Here is a 23,243-nt window from a genome sequence, read left to right as displayed (position 1 = left end):
AAAGATATGGAGGAAAGTGAAGGTAATATTTATTCCTAAGGGAGGTAACAAACCCCCTGAGTCTCCAAAATCTTACAGACCAATCAGTCTATCGTCGTTCATGTTAAAGACAATGGAAAAACTACTTGAATACCATCTAAGAGAAGAAGTAATCTTCAAAAAACCCCTTCATAAGCTGCAATTTGCTTACCAAAAAGAGAAATCCACAGTCACAGCACTCCACACACTCGTTGTCAATATAGAAAAGGCTCTAAATCAGAAAGAAATAGCCCTATGTTCCTTTATGGACATAGAGGGAACCTTCGACAACGCAAATTACAAATCCATGGAAACAGAACTCGAGAAAAGAGGTGCAAACCCAATATTAACACATTGGATAAGCCAAATGCTTAATCAGAGGATTACTAAAGCCTCGTTAGGCCAAGCTGAACTTAATGTCACAACAGTAAAGGGATGTCCGCAAGGAGGAGTTCTTTCTCCACTGCTATGGTCCCTACTAGTTGATGACTTGGTGCAGCACTTAAACAATAAGGGATTTATAACCATTGGTTATGCAGATGACACATCTGTTATAATAAAAGGCAACCGTGAAAGGACACTAACAGACTTAATGCAAAATGCCTTGAACGCAACATGGGAATGGTGTAAAAAGGAGGGGCTGTCGATCAACCCTAACAAAACCACAATAATCCCCTTCACAAGAAAAAGAAAGTTAGAGTTTCCTGCATTGAAAATAAATGAAACAGTGATAGAACTAAAGGAAGAGGTCAAATATCTAGGTTTAACCTTAGATAAAAAACTCACTTGGGAATCACATATAAATAACATAACAAAAAAAGCCACGAAATCCTTGTGGACAACCAAACAATTACTAGGGAGATCCTGGGGCCTCAGCCCCAGTATGGCCCTTTGGATATACACCCAAATGGTTAGACCAATCATACCGTATGGGGCACTAGTATGGTGGAGCAAATCTATCCAACAAACAGCGATAACCAAACTGGGAAAAGTACAAAGGCTTGCTTGCCTATGCATCACAGGGGCTATGAGAACTACCCCAACAGCTGGCATGGAAGCACTCCTCAATCTCCCACCACTTCATATAGCAATCCAAGAGGAAGCAGCTACGCAAGCACTCATGCTACACAATGAAGAAAATTTCAAATTGGGCAACCTCACCGGTCACCTAAATATCCTAAATAAAATCAAAAACACCATAAGCATGGCTCAAGTTTCAGACCACATTGACCCAACCCTCTCTTTCACAAAAGGATACACAGTTACCTTTCCTGAGAGGATCGAGTGGAAAACAAACCCGAAATGGATGAATGATGATTCACAAAAATGGTACACTGATGGATTAAAAACACTTTATGGTGTAGGAGCAGGAGTAGTGGGGCCCAGAATCCACAAATCATACACTCTCACCAGGGACACCACTATCTTGCAAGCGGAACTATACGCAATAATGGAAGCAGCAAACATCATGCAACGTAGAAACCACAAGAGAGTAAAGATCAAAATACTCTCGGATAGCCAATCAGTTCTAAAAGCTTTAGATAGCTATACCTACAACTCAAAAACCCTCTTAGAATGCCACAAGGCACTCAGTAACCTGGCATCCAAAAACAATGTTTCATTAATTTGGGCACCAGGACATGAGGGCTATGACGGCAACGAAAAGGCAGACTTTCAAGCCAAAAAAGGGGCAGATGTAAATTTCAAAGGACCTATTCCCATGTTTGGTTTTAACAAAAACAGCCAAAAACAAAAAGTAAAATACTGGGCCAAAACTATATTAAATCAGCATTGGAGCAACGTAGAGGGTCTTAGACACTCCAAAAAGTTCTTAAGTTTCAGTGCTAAAAGAGCTAACACGGCCCTCACGTTAAACAAAAAGAGCATTCGCACTCTCACAGGCGCCCTCACGGGTCACTTCACCTGCAACAAACACTTACATAAATTAGGCATAACTAACACCAGCACCTGCAGATTTTGCTGCGAAGATGAGGAGTCTATAGAACATCTCATTATCGAATGTCCGGGGTTGACGCATAGAAGGAAAAGGTTTTTAAACAAGTCCATGCTTACAGATGAAGACCTTCAATCACTCCCTCAGAAGGAGCTGGTACAATTCATAAGCATACGAAACAGTCAATAGACATGACGCTTAACTTAAAATTTCATAGCAAATGCAGTTTCTTTTTTCGGCATGACGCACATATACGACATTAACTAAAAAGTGAACTTTTGAAATTGGCTCATATATACGACTTAACAGGTTAAAGTGCAGGAATCCGAACAGTTTTTACCACAAATTTTGCGGACAGTCATGGAAAATGTGATAGAAAAGCAAAAATATGTATCAGCACTGAAGCCACTTGACAAACATCATATTTTCCATTTAAGAGGAAACATTTTACAGATCAAAATAAATATAGGGTTATTCAATAGGTGCGCTTCAACTTTTTTCCGATAGGGAGGGCGAACGACGCAATATTTTTTATTTTTCGCTTGTCATTTGTAAACATTTCATCATGGAACGCTACACACTTGAGCAACGATTGCAAATCTTGCAAATTTTTTATGAAAATAATCGTTCTGTTGCTGCTACTTTAAGAGCATTACGGCCATTTTACGGTCCATTTAACAAGCCGTCCCGTTTTGGGGTTATGTGAAGTCATTGGTCTACAGTAACAAACCGGCGATGATTTGTGAGCTCAGAGCCAATATTGAACGCGAAATTGCTGGAATTTCGGCAGATTTATGCAAAAGAGTGGTCGAAAATTGGGTTCAACGATTGGACTTCGTAAAACGTGCACGCGGTGGTCATGCAAAAGAAATCGAATTTCATACTTAAATGTATATGTTCAAACTCGATAATAAAAAAAAAAAATTAGTTAAAAAAGTCAAACCGTTTGTGTTTTATTCAAAAAAGTTCAAAAGTTGAAGCGCTCTTACTGAAAAACCCTATATTTCGATCACTCAAAATATTTTTTTTTATTTATTAAAAAATGTTATTCAAAAAACAAATTTCATCAATAATTGTATTAGCCTTTATGATTATCATTTATTATTATTATGATGTACATTTATAAACATAACTTTCTTAGCTGCAATTTTTAAAGGCTTAAGCGGGTAACTAAATGTATGGTTCACCCTATTAAAATTGGTTTCCGGCTTAAACTCAGATGATGAGGGTGAATTCGAGATTCAGATTATAAAAGTAATTTACTTAACTAAGTTCGAAACAAGCAAAGCGCTTGGAAATAGTATAATACTTTTTTTGTAACACAGTGCAATTACAGAAGTAATAAGTTAAAAATAATTTTTAGATAAAGTTAATTCGGGCTGATTGTTTGAACATCAGAGGGATTGAGGGAAATTTAGACTTAACACTTAAATAGTGGGCGTAACTTTTAACTAACCACAGTAATATTCATGTTGGATTTAAATGGGATTCGCTGTAGGTATTTGAATAACTCGAAAAGATATGGGAAAACGAAACAAATTTGATAAGGCGTATTTTTCAAAAATGACAGTGAAACAATTTTTTTTTCAGAAGTATATTTCGTGGTAAAAACTTAAAAAAACCCCATACCAAAATTTGCAACATTGCATAAATTTCAAAATAATTAATTTCAAATTTTAAAACTCTTTCAGCTTACTTAGCTACTACTCAGGACTAGAAATAAACCAATGTTCAGAAAATTTTTACGACAATATTAATATTTGGGAAAATATTTTAACAAAAAAATTAAATTTATTTCCAACAATTTTTTTTTTCAAAACATGTTTTAAACATATATTAATATATGTTAAAATACCTGAACAAATGAAAGTGTGAGAAGGAGAGGCCGGCCCAGGAGTAGAAGATGAAATATACGAAAGATGAAACTCTCACAACAACGATCGAACGATCGAAAGCGGGTTGTCGAGAAGGATGGAGGTGTACTCGTATTGTAGAGAATTATTGAGGCGTACTGTGAGGAGGCAATGGTCCACCCCGGACTGTAACGCCAAGATGAAGATGATGATATGTAAAAATATGTTTAAATATTAAGAAAAGCTAAACAAATAAAACTTTTTTTCAAAAAAAGTAAAAGTACATTTTATGCTAAAAAAATATATTAAAAAAAACCTTTAAAGGTCAAATATATCCGCAGATATTTACCGGAAAAACTACATACTAAAATTTTCAAAATTTTTCAAAATAAAGGGGTGTTATCTATGGCAATCGAGAGATGATTAGCGATATTTTATGACCGGAATTGGATGGAATTGATCTGGACAACGATTTTTCTCAACAAGACGGCGCTACGTGTCACACAAGCAACGAAACCATTGATCTTTTACCGGAAAAGTTTGCGGATCGTGTTATCTCTCGAAGAGGTAATTACAATCGGCCACCGAGATCTTGTGACTTAACACCTTGAGACTTTTTTCTTTGGGGCCACGTGAAAGAAAAGGTCTACGCCAACAGCTCAGCGTCGATTCAAGACCTCAAAGATGGAATTCGTGGGGCTATAGAGGACATAGGACAGCCACTTGGCAATTCGGTTATAGAACATTTCATCAAAAGTATATTATCCTGTAAGAGTGGTCGTGGTGGTCATTTGCCTGATGCTATTTTCCACTATTAACGGCATACCTTCCTCTTTATAATGAAATAAACATCCGATCACTTATATTAAAAAATATCATTTTTTTAATATCAAAATAACACCCCTTATTGGAAAACCCTTTATATCTCTATATAATATTTTTTTCACAACTTTTTCAGTTTACTTCGCATTATGCTAAGGAATACAAATAAAACCATTTTCAGAAATATTTACAACAATTTCAGTTGTTGGGGCAAAAAATTTGCAAATACATTCAACTTTTTTCAAACAAACTTTTTTAAAATTATATCATTTCCTAAAAAAATATAAACAATAATTTATAAATGTTAACAAGAACAAAGATTTATATAAAGGATGGTTAAGTTTCAAGGGCCGGTGTTGATTTTGAATAGAATAGAATTTTTTTACAAAATTATTGTCATTTCTCTTTATTATAATAATATTGGTATGGCTCAATTACGTATGGAACAAATTATGGGCCAAATGGTCGCCGCGGCCTCGGCGGCACACCTCCAACCGATGGTCAAAGTTTTCGATGAAGCTGAGGCATAATTGGGGTTCTATGCCGTTAATGTGCCGAATTATCTCATCCTTTAGGTCTTCAATTGTTGCTGGCTTATCGACGTACACCTTTTCTTTCAAATAACCCCAAAGAAAGAAGTCCCACGGTGTCAAATCACATGATCTTGGCGGCCAATTGACATCGCCGCGACGTGAGATTATTCGGCCATCAAATTTTTCGCGCAAAAGAGCCCTTGTTTCGTTAGCTGTGTGACAAGTGGCACCGTCCTGTTGAAACCACATATTCTTCACATCCATATCCTCCAATTCGGGTCATAAAAAGTTCGTTATCACCTCCCGATAGTGAACACTATTCCCAGTAACTGCCTGACCGGTGTCATTTTGAAAAAAATACGGCCCAATGATGCCGCCGGCCCATAAACCTCACCAAAGAGTCACTCTTTGTGGGTGCATTGGTTTTTTGCCAATCACTCTTGGATTATCATTCACCCAAATGCGTCAATTCTGCTTTTTAACGAGTCCACTGAGGTGAAAATGTGCCTCATCACTGAAATCTCGAAGTGCGCGATAAGCATTTTGATGTGAACGCCCGTTTTCGTAATAAGCCTGAACAACTTTAACGCGTTGGTTGATTGTGTATCTTTCCATGGTTCAAACTAAGTTAGTCAAAAATTGAAAAATATGAAATGAAATGCAGAAAAACACTTGACGTTTAGGTGTGGCTCACATTCAACACGGCCCTTGAAATTTAACCACCCTTTATAATTGGCGCGTACACCCTTTTAGGTGTTTGGCCGAGCTCCTCTTCCTATTTGTGGTGTGCGTCTTGATGTTGTTCTACAAATGGAGGGACCTACAGTTTTAAGCCAACTCCGAACGGCAGATATTTTTTATGAGGAGCTTTTTCATGGCAGAAATACACTCGGAGGTTTGCCATTGCCTGTCGAGGGGCGGCCGCTATTAGATACAACATTTTCTTCATTTTTGGTACTTGACTTAAAAAAGTAGATACCATAATTTTCAAAATCGTGTATAAAATTGCCAATGATAGGACACAAATTTAATTGGGGGAAGCAATGTTTAGAAGTAATGGCCCTGTATTAATGATCGAAAAGGCAAGGTACATAGGAAGTAATGTCTTTAAGCAGCTGCCACAATGACGGAATGCTATCGTCAGAAAAAATCAGAAGGGGCAAATAATCTGAATATTACCTATAAAATTTTATTGGAAGATCATTTGAGGATTGGGCTCTCAAGTTGAAGGCAATAAAATTGAAACACCAAGCTTGACAAATATCATTTTGCAATAATTTTTTGCACCTTACATATAAGAGGCTATAGTTTTACTGATACTTTTTCCAGCACCTTTTCTATTATAACATCTGCGCGACGCCATTTTTCGGAGACGAAAAACTCCTTTTTCGGAACGATGGTCAGGGAGAGTGGGCTTTGTGAGAGAAGATTTCTCGTGAAAATTTCCATGGAATAGCCATTTAACCCTCTAACTCGTTTTATTAACTGGACATTTTACACTCTCATCGAAACGATAGTACACTTGGACTATTTTTCTTTCTTTTTTTACAGTATAGCTCATATCAAACAAAGAACATATGGCTCAAAATCACCAAGGTGCAGAATTGGCTTTGCTAGCAATTTAATATCTTAAATCTTGACTTATTTGAGAAAAAAAAATTAATAAATTACTTCAACTAACCTGTTTTGAGTGTACATGAAACAATATAACTAATTAATAAAGCAAATTTTAAATAAAATCAATATACATGCATGGATAATCATTTCGGGAACGCGTCCTAATGTAAAATCTTCAGCAACAAGTCCAAAATTTAATATAAGAATTTGAGGTAAGTTACCCATTTCATTACCTAATACATCGTATTTTTTATACAAAATTTAATTTTAGAAAGGATACTAAAAGATTATTTATTTTTAACTATAAAAATATCCAATATAGTTTGTCCGATACCGCACAAGCCATTTCAGTGAACGTTTCGATAATAGATCAAAAATAATTTTAAGTGAATGCAGCCATTCGGTGTCTAACGTCAGTCGAGGAAGAAAACAATAACAAAGCGGGCTGTAAGAGTATTTATCGTCAAATAAAATAAATCTAAATGGTAAGTACATTTCAATTCATTATTCGTAGAGCGTACATCAATAGTCCGTCATTTCGTGAACGTAATTATTACATTTAATTATTGATGAAATTCTTTTTTACGACACGAAATAACAAAGTAAACTCACACATTTTCCTATTGGCAAGCCCAGATCGCATTTAAGATGGCCGCCGTCTAATCAAAGCGCGCGCATATTTGAAATCGTCATTTCGTGAACGGTCATTTCGGAAACGTTCCCGGACATGATGACACGTTCCCGAAATTACTGTTGCGTTCTCGGAATGATGATTACTATTTCTAACGGCGAATCATTTACAATTTTTTAATAAATTTATTTTAAAATTTTGTCTCTTTATAATTACAGCATAATGGAAACTCCTGATAAAGAAAAAAATAAAAAAAAAAATCTCAAAAAAAGCTTAAAAAGGATATTGCAGCTTATTTGCGCCAAAGATAAAAGGCGAATGCTAGAAGAAGAAAGTTTTTGGATAAGATGACTGAAGAGCAGAAAGAAATTAAACGGGCTAAGAACAGAGAATATTATAGAAAACAAGGCGAGGCTGGTCATGGTAAAGGCCCAATGGATGGTGTAGGAGGATACCTAAAAAGAACAGCTGACAGACATGTCTTGATGGGTGATGATGTTAGAACAGCCTCAGAATTCGCCGATTTGTTCAAAAATGCTGCTATCGAAGTAAAAGTAATCCCAGAAGACAACGTGATTTAGGAGAAAAACCGCGTTCCGAAGACTCTGGATGCTATTCCAGGTATAATGGACATCACAAAAGTGTACTGGCAAAAAGGACTAGACGTTTTAATACAATTATATCGATACGAACATTTTCATAAAGAGCTAAAACTATCGAGGCTTTCTAGCCTTTGTAATATGAGTGCAGTTGAACCTGAGGAAGTTTTAATGCCTGCAATTGAATCTCCTGTTGACGAAGAGCCCATAATCACAGATAACGATTTGAGATTTAAAAATAGAGTAAGCATCTATGAATCTGAATACTGGTCATCTTCCTCGGACAATGAAGATTTAGAGACAATATCTCGTCGTCAGCAGATTAAAGTTAAACAGATTGATGTTGAAGCAAATACGTCTTATTGCAAAGAATCCAAATCTCGTATCCCCTGGGACATTATTGCTTGTTAAAGTTCCTACTGAGAAGCCAAATATTTGCTTCAGATATGTTGCTACCTGCCAGACATGTGTCGATGACGATGATGAAGAAATCTTAGTACCCTTTTTGATATCTGCGCGTAACAATATTAGAAAATTTAAGCTGGAATCTAAGGATAAATCATATTTTGATTTTGAGCAAATAAAATTTCAACACCGACGCTAAAAAAAGAAAAAAGTCAAGAATATTATTATTTTGATAATATTATTATTTTGATAATAATATTGATGTTTTTGAAAAATAATAAGTTTTGTAAAAAAATAAACAAATAAATAACTTAATTCTTTAAACGGTTGTTTATAATTTAAATATGTCCTTATTTCTACCTAATTATATCAATATCATCATTTCGAGAACATTTTTGTCATTCCGGGAACGGTTGATCATTTTCGGGAGCATTACAATATTTCAATAAAATACGCATAAATGGAGGTATTAAATATTATATATATATTTATTAGATTGCAGAACTTTTGTCCTGTACATATTACGTTAATTTGATTATAAGAGCTTGAAATATTTTGAAATTTCTTAAATTTTATGCGGAATAATAGCAACTTCTTTAATTTTTTGACGTATTTTGCTTGTAGAAAATTTTGAATGTATTGATTTCATTATTGCTTATTCAATATAGATACATTATATACCCATGTTTTTAAACAAAGCTCAAATTCTGCGCTTTGTTTGGTTTTTGCGGATTTTATGAAACTTAGGAAAACGTTCCCGAAATGATGGTTTTCTACAAGATATTTACTACTAAGCAATATTACTAAAAAAATAAAGAATTCTGTGCGCTGCCCTGTAAAGTTTTAAAAATAGTCAAATTAAGCAACAGTATAAACTAATAGTCATCATTATAGCTTGCAATTTTTTTTGTCATAAAACCGATTTTGAAATTCGCAACCTTGGTGATTTTGAGCCATATAAATCCAATTGGGACGAAAAGTTTGTGCAATTTTCTTAATTTTTTTCTTCCTCTTAAACAGAAGGTGAAAAATAAATACCTTGGGTGACAGCAATGGTTTAAAATGATTTACAAAAAAATTCCGCTTAAAATTTTATTATATATTTAAAGTATTATATTTAGCTCAGATTGAAACTTTAAGCCTTATTTCTAATTTTTTGAAACAATAAATCAAATAATAAATAAATAACAATTAATTAATAAAACTTAATTTGATCATCAAAAAAAGTTGAACCGCCAAGAGTCGAATGTTTCGATGCGATCGTTCTACAAAGGAATTTCCTAACACGTTGACCTTCAAAATTTTTTTTAAAAAGTGTGCTTTATCAAAAGAAAAAGTGTTTAAAAACGTTAAAAAAGCCCGTAGATATTTGGTTTTAAAAACACTTTACCAAATTTTTCAACATTGAATAAATCTGAAAAACTAATAAATTTTATCAAGTTTTGTTCAGTGAACTTTTTATTAAATAAAATCATTTGCAGAAAAATTGAATGCTATGTCCAAAATATTTCAATCACTTCACGTGGAATCTCTCCATAAAAATACCCTTGCCTATAATTCCGCCCGGGTATATAAATGTGGTGACTCTAGTCGACTGGCTTATGTCCTCTTCTTGTTATTGAGTGGCGTGATAACCGTTACGCGATTTTCGCCGAGCCGGCACCAGTTGGACACACACACACATCTGATCAGGAGGCCTTCCTCTTCCTTTTCTACCCCCAGCTGGTGCCGCATCGAATACTTTCATAGCCGGAGCAAACGTGGAAAGGTTGAATACTCCAAGGGACGCCTCATCGGCTGTTGTCATGGTCCAAGCTCCTGCGCCATACGTTAGAACGGGCATGTTGAGAACCTTGTAAAGTGTTAGTTTCATTTGTCGAGAGATGACTTTACTCCTTAATTGCTTACTTATACCAAAGTAGCACTTGTTGACAAGAGAGATTCTCCGTTGGATTGAATGCCCTCATGACAACAAATTTGAACGTCTTTCTTCTTCCTTCTTTCTTTGACGACATTGGGCAAACATTTTGAACCTTATCAAATATCCCATTCCATATACTCACAATATCCCGATTTCATAGAAATTCTCTCAGTGTTTAACTGCTGTGACACAACGTCGTTCCAGTAAAGGTGCTGAGTGTCGACAACGTTACAAATTTTTTAATGAGTAATGGACTACTAATGATCTTACAAGCGTTGCACGTTGCACGTTGCATGTTGCAGTTTGCAGTCAGCAGCGACGTTGAAGTTAATAGCAATAGCAATAACAAAAGGAAGCAAGCAAACTTTTTACTTAACAATATTATGCAAAGCAGCACGAGGACAAAACGTAAGGATAACTACTCACACACATACACATGAGAAGCGAAAATAAGGAAAAAGCGAAGCGAAAGGGAACGAAAGTGACGTACTAGTTAGTGTATTTTTTTGGCTGTTGTTAGAGTTGTTGCTGCGGCATTAAACGAGCAAGCGCTTACGTGAGTTTGTCGATTTGCTCGCATAGACATTCGAAAGCAGGGACAACAGCGAATTTGCCACATTCAGCTCGTGCTCGTCTCAATGCATACTCCCGCCAATGTGTGCCAACGGAGATGCGTTGCCGATGCAGTTGTCAGTAGCCATTAATTTGAAGCAAATTTTCCACGAAACTCCACTAGTTTCTGCCTCATTTCCAACGATTTTCTACGGCAACGAAATCGCAATGTTGCAGTTAAGTGAAATTTATGCACCGTCGTGTGAGGCACGTTGCAATTTAACGAGTGTTGTTACATAGTAAGTGCGACCATTTCTGATGACGAAAATTTGCTGTTGCTGAGTGAGGCTGAGGTGGATGGTGATGATGGTAGGCAACAATAGATTGAAGGGGACGGATAGTTCTAAGAGGAGCTATAAAGTATGTAAGAGTACGCACAGAGTAGCTGGCATCGAACGAGTATTTTTGAGTAGGATTTGGTAGTAGACTGAGATCTGTTTCTAAGCCATCCCGGTTCGAATTACGAAGACGCAAACTACCAACAGTGGAGGGAAGAAGGAAATTTTGGAATAAGATCGAAAGCGTGATTTTATATAAGTCATCTGGCTGTTTTTGTTTGCTGATAAGAAATAAAAATTCTCTGAGCTTTGGAGAATTTAAGGATAGTAGCGTGGATGCAGGTTGACCTGGCTGGTTGAAAGCCATCACTTAGATCTATTGGACCTTAGTGGTAGCAGATGGAGCCAGACCCTTATGCTTCCTTGTATTGGACATCTGCGATATTTGCGCATTTAAGTGAACTTTGAAACTCCAACTCCGAGAGGCATTCAAACTTCTCACATTGTTCTCGTAGAGCTTCTAAGCATTCCAATCTGGTTCCAGCTAATGCAAAGTAAGAATATAGAAGGTATCCTAAAGTTTCTCTCTCTCTTCCAGTTCATTGCAAAATCAGCAGTTATTATTGTTTGTAATTCCTATCTTGTATGCGTTTGCCGCTAGCAAATTGTGGCCTATTAGTAGACCTTGGATAGTTCTCCTTTCTTTTCTAGACAGAGATAGCACGAATCTGCGTATTTATCTGCATTCTGTATATACATGTTTTTCGCGGTTTTGCAAGAGCCTAGAGTGTTCCACTTTATGTCCCTAACGATGCCATTGTAGATCGTCTTTAAGAGTTTTAGTATGTCGTTTTCTTATTCAAATTGTAAGTAAACTACGCTCTTGGCAATCTCGTCTACAAATTCATATCCTGCAATGCCCTTATGTTCGGGTACCCAATAGATGTGTAGTCGTCTGTCTGCGGCCAATCTCTCTCTGGCTTTCCTGCTTTTAAGAACATTTTTAGTTGAAAATTCATGAGTTTATTGCATTTATTGCTGCTTGGATGTCAGTTTAGATATACATTTATGTTGGAGTTGCTCGATGTCTTTCATATTGCTAATTCTGCAGCCTTTCCTACAGCTTCTGCTTGAAAAATATGTACTTTAGTTATCAGGCAGCTTAAATGGCTACCTGATGCCTAGCTCTGCGCAATAGATCCCTGCACCTATTCCGTTCAATATATTCGAGCCGTCAGTAAATATATTAATCGTATTGGGGCTAGGTTTCATTCCTCTTTTCCACCCCTCTTCTTGTATTGTTGTTCGGAATTTCCTCACCTAATGACATTTCGGAGTCCCATAATCTGTATTGGCCCTATAACTCATGCCTATTGAACTATACCCGAATATTTTACAGGTAAATTACCCCATTGCGCCAAGTTTTAGGACAAATTTACCTGTTAGAAATTCCGTCGCAATGCAAATCGGTGGCAGGTTGAGTATTCTTTCATGCGCTGCCATTGGGCTGCTGTAGGGTAAAGTGCATCAAGACGTTGAGGACTTTCCACTCCGTTACGCTCGCCACTGTACGTTGGCAAATAAACCATTTTATTTTGTGAAAAACAGAGTATTTTAATTCAAAATTTTGGACACTTATTGACCTGCCCTGTTATTAAAAACCCTCTAGAAATTATTTCCTCAGAGACCTGGTTAAAACGGTTTGGAATTAGGAGAGCAACCATGAAGTTAAAGGAACCCGGTTTTGGTAGTCTCAGTTATTTTCATATTTTTACGATCTGAATCGTTTTGACTACGACTCTCGGTACACTTTTTTAATATTACAGATGATACTTTTCTGTATTGCAAATATCACTTTTTTATATACATTTTTTCTTGTTAGATTAGATTAAGTTAAGTTAGGTTAGGCTAAATGGTTGGCCCCAAAATAAGAGAGCTCACATGCAAGATATTTTTTAAATTGTTTTCCGAAAAAATGGCGCAAAGTATCTTCAAGCCAATAGGACATAACATTCATTGGTAAGATTTTAAATTCAAAAGGTAGTTTATCATAGCACTAGGGACTCATATATACATACATATGTATTTGTTGTTCAAATTTATCAATAACCTGCAATTTTAGGCTCGTGGGAAAGCACAATAGACCGAACAAGAGGTCACAGTGCTCCACGGCCCGATATTAATATTAATTATAATGTCAAGTTACACCGCATGAACGTCTAAAGGACAATATCCGATTAGAATCCCCGTCTCAAACAAGAGCTGAGGTTTTGCTAGCTTCAAAAATTCACTAAAGCACCTCCAACCAACGCGTAGCTAGAAGTAATTCGCGGCTCTATAAGTTGATGGATCTGCCCAGAGGTCGTTGAGTCAACACGAAGCCTACCCTTTCAGATGAGGACCATAGGCAGTTAAAGAAACTCTAAGCGGAGCCTCTTTACATATGAGACACTACCGCAAAGGCCGCCTGCCTAGCCAGCTCAGCAGCCAAGCAGTTTTCTATTATATGCCCCTGATTTTTTCTTGTTTAATCAATTTTAACTCCTGTAGTTCTCCACAAACTATGCCCACAATAAAATATATTTTTATCTTATCCTATTTTTATTAAAACATTCCATCTCTAATAATCTCTGGCCTTAATCGTCGCGCAGTGTGTGGGTCAAGTGTTTTTATTATTTCTAAAAGTTTCAGTGTCTCGTTCATTAACTCTGCACCGCTTTATTCTAGCCCACCTACTGGCAAGCAGTTTAATAGCGTTTTTTTGTATTTGTTAAATGGTCTTCATTGCAGGCGCAACTCAAAACAGGTAGTTTATCATAGCACTAGGGACTCATATAGACATACATATGTATATACGCTCCTACTTAGACACACACACACATACACATATACAAAGGAGTTTGTTGCAGTTGCAGTGAACAAGTATTGTTGCAGTGACGCTGTTCTCTGGCGACATAGCCGGACGAGAGTTGAAAAAGGCATACAAATGGTCTCGAAGGATTCAAAAGCACACCTCTACCCACACAGGCGTACACACATACATACACATGTATATATTATAAATATTAAAGTGGAGTGACAGACACGGAAAGCGCAGCAGGGTTACTACCACTAGAGCTCGGCTGGCGCGATTATTTGTATTTCTCTTCCTGCTCTCGCTAAATTTTTGCATTTTTTATTAACATGTGTATGTGTGTGTGTGTATGTGTAATATCACTGTAACTATGTAACTTAATTGCACTTAGTTAAATGAAAACGTACAAATGAGCAAAATGTTTCCGTTTCCTGTGTTGTTTTCATAAATTATCTTTTTGTAGTTGTTGGTTGTTGTTCAAGCTATACGAGGTGGGTGTTCATGACACTCAAGGCGGGAGTAACTGGTGTAGCATAAAGTAGTAGTTGTGCCATTAGTCATGCTTTTTACAAGTCACACAAAACATCGCAAATGTCTCTCTTTGGGCAGAAGCGAAGTTCTACTCCTTCGACCAGCGATTCGCTTACGCTGAGGTGTGGGCGCATATTCGAGTGAAACGGTAACAAGTTGGCTTCCAATTTACATATGTTTGTGTGACATGCAATCACAGCAATAGCCAAAGCTTTTGCACTTCTAACTGGTAACTGCTTTGGTGTTGTTGCTGTCGTAGACAACTTCGCTTGGTCGTGACCGGGAGGTAGAAAAAAGAGGGAAAATTGCAAAGAACCCACCAAATAGCGTCATGAGTGGCACAGCTGTTTCCGTTGCGGACGGGAATGATGGGCGGAAAAGCAGCACGAAACTTGTGACGAATGTAATATTGATACAGTGAAAAAAATGTGATCAAGAAAGTATTTCTGAGAAAGTTCAAGCAAAGAAAAGTTGCGCAATCAAAGAGAAGTGGAAAGTAGTTTTAAGCATATTACTGGAAATTTAAAAAAAACTTGTCAGTGTTTTTTCATTTACATGAAAAATAATTCATAACAGGTGCCAACTGCCTTACAGCTAATTTATAGGGAAGAGATACTGCACAAAGTTCACAGCCTTACAAAAATTTAGTTTTTTAAAATTAATTTAATTAATTTTCAAAATACACCATCTGTTCTAAAAAAATCTTAAATTTTTTTAAATAACAGGAACTTCTAAGAGATTTTAGAGTTCAATAGACTAGTCCATAAACTGTAGTCAGAGAATTAAAATTAAAAAAAAATATATATTAACTTTTACGTTAAATTGTTAAAATCATTCATAAAAGGTCAGCCTCTACTTTTAAAAGTATGTAATGATGAGCTCTGCATCTCTCCGGTGTTTTCTAGAATCAGACTTGGGCTGTTGGGGGACAAAGTACTGACTATAAAATTCACTATCTTCCTCTTCCGAATCTCCTAAAATTCATCAAAGCATACAAAAAGTTCGCGGAAGAGTGACGTCAAACCAATTTTTCCGACGAAGTTGGAGGAGTTGTGAGGAGTTAACGTATTAGATACGGTTGGAATAGTAAGTTGGCGAGTTTTCCTTTACCAAAATTCTCTTTTGTCAGGTTGGTGGTTGTTGTTGTTGGTTGGCAGCCGCCGTAACCGAATGCCTTGGTGCGTGACTATCCTTCGGAAGACTGTTCGGATCTCCGGGCATGAAATGATAGAAACAAATTTTTCTAATAGCGCTCGGCCATCAGCAGACAATGGCAAATCTCCGAGTGTATTTCTAACATGAAAAGATACTCAGAAAAAATATTTGTTTCCCTTTGTGGACACAGGTGCAAAAAAGGACAAATTCAGATCGACTATATTGACTTTTGTACTTCAAAAAGATCCAAGAATCATTCGGTACCAGAATAGTTCAACAATGCCTCAGGAATTTGGATTTACGTCCATGTCGGCTTGTGAAGAAGCTTCTCCTGACTAAGAAAATGAAAGGTAAAAGACTTCGGTGGTGCAAAGAACAAAGTAATTGGGACATTGGCGGATGTAAACAAAGAGTTTTTTGTTTTATTTGATGAATCAAAATCCAATCTGATGTAATCTGATGGTGGACTCAGATTCTGATGCAGAAAGGGGACAGGTTAGTACTCGCCTTGGCGTCGGGAGCTACTACTTCGCAGGAAATTGGCTAACGTATCATCATAGGGAGACTCATAAATGTATCAGCGTCTCAGTCATAAATGATAAAGTAGTCATCCATACAATAGAACTACTTCGTATAGAGGATGAGGTGCAGTAATCTCAGCACCTTCTCTTTAGCTGCCCTTCTCTCGCGGTTCTGATATAGCAAACTTTCATATTAAAAATCTGATGAACTTCATCAGCAGCACGAAGCGGTTAAGACAACCGTGACTCAGTCACCATTTGTAATCCACAAATACTGAAATCTCTCTTTCCCTCATCGTCCTCTTCTGTCTCCTTCTGTCGTATCGGTTTTCTCCGCCTTACTTTCAAAGCATGAATTTGATTTCTTCGCCCAAGTGTGCCCCCTCTATAGGCTACCATTTTAACCTAATCTATCCCTATTACTAAGGACACAATTAACATATATTGTTTTTTTATGACAATTAGCGTCCTTGCCACTGTGCCCTTGTAGTAGCTCCTACCGCCTCACATTATTTCCTTTCACTAACTTCGATTCTTTTTTCCTTTAAGTTAAAATTCATTGAGCCTTCTTGAGATTGAGTGTTGGGATTGGCCCGGAAGCAATCCAAATTTGAACCGAATAAAAAATATGGTGTCCATAATGAGAAATAAGGAACCGAAAAACTGCTCACAGTTAAAAACTTCACTTTGGACCATCTATCGCGTTGATTTATAAGTATAAAAAAAATCGAGCATTCGTTTTCTCGTTATTCGATATTGCGTTCTGGCGAGAACGAAACAGTGGCAGAGGCAGGGCTGAATACTCACTCCTTCCTCCTCACTTCCGCAGTAGTGCCCGCTCGGTCTATGTACCATAGATTTGGACCTAGTTCTGTTTTCATTCGCTCTAAGCCAGACATGTCCAATAAACTCATAGATGGGCTCGATGGTTTATCTATTGTTGGTCTGAGCGATATGGGCCGTTCTGATCCGTGGCTTCTTGAACAATCATTAAATTTATCTTACCCTAACTGAGCTCGGAGCTTACATCCCCAGTAATAGTAAATTTGGAAGATGGCCAGCCATAGCTGCACTTTCCAGCTTGTCGGCGACATCATCGGCTCGATACAAGAGTAACCAAGAACCCAGCTCAGCATATCTGCATTTTTTACTACTAGAAGTTGAAGAGGGCGATGACACTCGTGGCTTCGATCTGAACAACAGATAGGGTAGGGTATTAATGGCTGATTGGACATCTGAGCTATAAATAGTAAGCTCTTGAGACGACCAACCTAGTATATCGGGAAAATACGCAAAGCCTACAACCAATTTCGACTTCAAGGAATCAAATGAGACAAAGTGGTTAAGAATTTAATAAAAAAAGCACCAAGCATTTTCAACCAGCGGAAGTAAATCATGACCATCTACATTTAGCTTGTCAAATAATTCTTTCAGCGTAATAATCTGATGAAGTATGGGTGAAAAGAGAATTACTAGAGGTCACTTACAGTGAGCTCATGCAATTTACAACTTCGGAAATAAAGTGCGACAACGCGAGTTGCGTTCGCAATGAAAATAGAAGTTGGCAGAGGTGATGCGAGACGAGCTGCGGGAAAAGGTAGAAGGAACCAGCAGAGTTAAACTGCATACACACACACAACACTTCCACTGTAACCAATGAGAAAATACGAAAAATAACAGATAGGCTATAAGTAAGCGTAAGAGAGTGGGAAGGCAAATAGAAATGCGGAGTCCACTCAGACAGCTTTAACAGCAACACGGCAGCAATGAAGGCTTTGAATGACATTTTTAAAGCGAAATTTGAAGTGATGAGGAAGGCAAGGAGCAGAGACGTTGATGGTTGCTATGCTGCACCAGCTGAAGGTGCAATGAAAGTCACCAGCTGTTAGTTGACTACTGATAACGATGATGGAGATGATGGTAAAAGATGATTGCGGACGCTTGTCGTTGGAAGCAGCGCGGCACGCCACAGCCACATAGGGCACCAGCTGTTCAATGGCGAGTACTGTAAGTAGGTACTGCAGCACGAGTCAAAGGATTAGCAAGCGAATATCCGGCACACATATCCACACATACGTATACATAAATGCGTGTATACATTCAGCTAAAGGACTCGAACAGACAGATGACACAATCAGCAAGCAAGTGGCATGGAGTGAATACTTGTATGTTTAAGTGTACGCTGGGTGGAGGGGAAGCAGAGGCAAAATGTTATATGATGCTTAGTATGGATGTATGTATGTGTGTATGAGTGAATGAGTGTATGAATTAACAGTGACGGATATAAAAATGTTCGCACGGGGGAAAAAAATGTGATAAAAACCATATTTTCTTATGTTTCACTATTACTTACAATAATAAATGACAACAACAAAAAAAAGATTAAAATATTGTAAATAAATAATTATTACTGAAAACAGAGAAACATATTTTTGAGGAGCGGATATTTTTTACAAAATTATATAAAAAAAATGTCCTCCAGTGAAAATATTTCCATAAATAAATATATTGAAAAAAGAAAAATTAGCGGATATCAAAAAAAAATTTTTTATACATTTTTTAAAAATTATACAAATTATAAATATTATTTAAATTATAAAATATTTTATAATTTAATTTTTTTCAGTGAGAGAATATAAATAGTTTCTACCGAAAACAATAAAAAATAATAATATTATTTTTTAGAGCGGATATTTTCAACACAAATATAAAAGAACTTCTTTCACTAGAATACCTATATATATTATATAATTACTATTAAAAAAATTGGACACAAACAATTTGGCGATACTTAAAAAACTATATTTTTAAACAATTTTTTGTTTAGTAGTTACTAAATTCAATTACTATTGAATTATTGTTTTTTACCATTGAAAACAGGAAGAAAAAGTATTTTTGGTAAAGTAGATATTTTTCTAAAAATATTTTTATATTATATTTTTTTTAGTGAAAAACTACTACTAGAAACAGGAAAAACATATTGTATTGTACAAACACGCGTATTTTAAGTATTGACAAAATATTTTAAGCAAACAATTTTTTTCAGTGTAAGCATACATGTATTTAATTATTATTGAATACAGACAAATATTTTTGTCGAGCGGCTACTTTTACCAAATATATTAAAAAAATGTTTCCCGGTGAAAGTGGCTACATAATATCTAATTATATTACTATTGGAAGTAAGAAAAAAATATTTTTATTTAAAAAAAATTTATATTTTCAAACAATGTTTTGTTGATAAGTTAATACTGAATAAAAAAGCAGGAAAAAAATATAGAGTGGGTATTTAAAAAATAAAATGTACTTTTTGTATTGTTTTTGTTAAATTTTTTTTTAGTGAATATACATACATTCCTTGTTTAGTAATTACTAGGCCGGGTCGATTTGTGGGGAGGCAAAAAAATCGCCCATTGCTCTGTGAAAATCATATTCTAGGGATCAAAATAAGAAAATTTGCCGAAGGAACCATACCTCTAAAACGAATTCTGATGTCTCCCAATTTGGGTCGAACTTTTTAGTTTCTTTTCTCATGTAAGGGCCAAAAATGGTGATATTTTGAATTGATTGTATGGGGAAAAAAATATTTTAAAAATGTTTTAGTGAAATCGTCTATATAAAAGTAGATATATGTTACATATATATATATATTTTTAATTAAACATTTTTTTTTTCAGTGAAAGGATATAAATAATTGCCACTGGAAACATCAAAATTTTTTAGAGCGGCTATTAAACAAAATTTTAAATGAGTGTTATTGAAATCAGAAAAAAATAGTGGGGATATATAATTTAATTTAATTTAAAAATGAAATATTGCTTATTTTTTAATTTTTTTTTTGTTTTGCTGGGAAGTGTCGGTATAAATAATTACCCTTAAAAACAGGAAAAATATAGTTTTGATAGAGCAGATGTTAAATAAAAAATATATTTTGTACAAAATTTGTTTCAATAAAATTATATAATATAAATAACTAGCATTTCCCAGTGGGCTTCGCACCACCATATATAAAATGTTTTTTTATATCGCAAGAAATTTTTCATATTAGTTTTTCTTTATAGAACTCGTAAAATGTTTAAACAGTTGAATTAGTTGATTTTTTTCATTCAACATACTTTCTAAAGATGTCACAATAGCCTTTTCTGTACTTTTTTAAAATTTGATTGTGGTGGTCACCTATATACAGGTAAGGTGAAAGAGCCGATAAAAACTTGTAATTAAACTTTGATTCTTTAATTTCCATTTCAATTTTTTACGCTAAATAAATTATGCTAAAATAAATAAAGTTAAAAATGTTCTTCCAGTTCCTCCTGGAGCATTCAATTTTTTATTATATTTGCGTCCAAAATGACTTGCAATTCGATAAAAAATTGATGCGAAAGTTGATTGCATCGCAAAATAAAATTGTTTTCTTGAGGGCGAATCATCAATCGATACGAATAAAAATTCATCGCACTGACGGTTTTCGTTGATTTTTGACCTGCGATGCAAAAATTAGTCAGCGTATGAAAATTATTTAAAAATCATATTTAAACAAAAATAAAATGTGTATGTACCAGTTGTTGGATTTATCATTGGTATGTTGATATGATAGCCATCGTCCCCTCTCCAAAACAAAATGGGGTATTGCAATGCATCATAACAGCGATGGAGTTCTGAAATACGTTGTTATTGCTCATTTCTACGATACAAAACAATATCTCGTGGCTGAAACTGTAACAACAATAGCTACTTCCTCAATCGTTGGTACATTGAATCGTCTGGCGTGCTCCCAATTGGTGATTTATCGGCTTTTATTATGATTTTGTGGCCATCGGTGGGCATCAGATCGAGTGCCACTTTGAACAATTTCCACAATTCATTGTGTTGATGGAACATTGTTTGCAATTCATTCACGATTGATCTTCTCGTATTCGTCGAAATTGCACAGCGCTGATCTAATTCACGATTCTCATCACCAATAAAATATATTTGCAAAAATTGATGGTCACCATCTGGGAATGGTAGCAAAGACCCAGCTCTATGGTATATTTGGCCTTGAATCTGTAAAGTTCGAGAAATATATGTACATAACGGATCTGAATTTTTAAAAACATTTTAACTGGTCGTAGTACATGAGAATGCAATCCCTTAACCTGAAGGCGAGTTCCCAATTGGTCTATATCTGGAGTCTATAGTTACCCAGCGAAAAGAAAAGTCCTCTTTTCATTAGCATTTATCAGCAGCTTCCATTTGCTACCCATATTGTACAAACACATCCTAGGGTTATCCAGGTCCACGTTTTGGTCTATATCTCGAGACCCTAGTTACGGAGGGGCATTAAAAATACTCTATACTATAGCAATCATCAACAGCTCCCATTTGCTACCCATATTGTACGAACACATCCTTAAGTTATCGGGGTCCACATTTTGGGCGATATCTCGAGACCCTAGTCACGGAGCGGCATTAAAAATACCCTATACTATAGAATCATCAGCAGCTTCCATTTGCTACCCATATTGTACAAACACATCCTAGGGTTACCCGGGTTCACGTTTTGGCCTATTTCTCGAGACCCTGGTATCCGATTCTTAAAATTTTAAAACACAAACCATCTACTGAATAGTCCAAACAAAGCCTAAAAATTTGGTAAATTCGATTTCTTTTGCATGACCACCGCGTGCACATTTTACGAAGTCCAATCGTTGAACCCAATTTTCGACCACTCATTTGCATAAGTCGGCCGAAACTCCAGCAATTTCGCGTTCAATATTGGCTCTGAGCTCACAAATCGTCGCCGGCTTGTTACTGTAGACCAATGACTTCACATAACCCCAAAACGGGACGGCTTGTTAAATGGGCCGTAAAATGGCCGTAATGCTCTTAAAGTAGCAGCAACAGAACGATTATTTTCATAAAAAATTTGCACGATTTGCAATCGTTGCTCAAGTGTGTAGCATTCCATGATGAACTGTATACTAATGAAGTTTACAAATGACAAGCGAAAAATAAAAAATATTGCGTCGTTCGCCCTCCCTATCGGAAAAAAGTTGAAGCGCACCTATTGAAAAACCCTATATTATGCCATTATTTATTTTACTACATACGCGTATTTATTTATTTTTTATTATTATACTTAATTACTTATTTTACTTATTGTCCCATTTAAATTAAAATCTTTCCTGTTTTGCAGTAAACATAGATTCCTAATTTAGATTTTCAGTACTTTGTGAGTCTTCATTTATTTTTTTTCACTTCTTTTTCGCTGAAATTCTTTCTTGCATCAAATCGACTGAATTCTGCGAAAGTGTTCCTACAATTTCATTCTGCCACACACTTCCTATCACTTTCTCTAACTCAGCAAGACTTTAGTGTTTCTATTTCATCCCTTCGGACTCTTTACAAGCCTGTCTATCATAAAACGGCGACTCTCAATAGCAAATTGTTTTTTTTTTTTTAAACAAGCTGTTTTATGACAGAAATGCATTCGGAGATCTACCGCTTACAGAAAGAAATTTTTCAATAATTTGGTGTTTCATGCCCAGTGGTGATTTCAAGCGCTCGCTCACTGAATGGTGGTATTGCCAAGGCAGTCGCTATAGATGCTTTCCATTTCAATTCAACCGGGCTATTCGGGTCATGTTCTTCGATTTCGATGTAACTCAAATACATATGTTGGTCTCCGGTCAAAGTAATGAGACACGTATTATTTTGTTCGCCCGAAAAAAAAATTTTTCAAGAGTTATCGCAATTTTGTTTTTCAGCTCAAAATCGATTTTTTTTAATTATATATATTAAGAAAAAATTTTTTTAAATGCCCATAACTTAGTCAAAAATTAACCGTTTTTAATAGTTCTGTGTTCAAAATGATCGTAATTACTTACACGAGCCACTTCATGTAAAGGGTGTTTTTTTTAGAGGTTAGGTTTTCAAGATGAAATAAAACGTATATAATTT

This window comes from Anastrepha ludens, chromosome 2 (genome assembly GCF_028408465.1).
Source record: "Anastrepha ludens isolate Willacy chromosome 2, idAnaLude1.1, whole genome shotgun sequence".
In the NCBI taxonomy this organism is placed as follows: domain Eukaryota; kingdom Metazoa; phylum Arthropoda; class Insecta; order Diptera; family Tephritidae; genus Anastrepha; species Anastrepha ludens.
Note: the sequence above shows the minus strand (reverse complement) of the source record.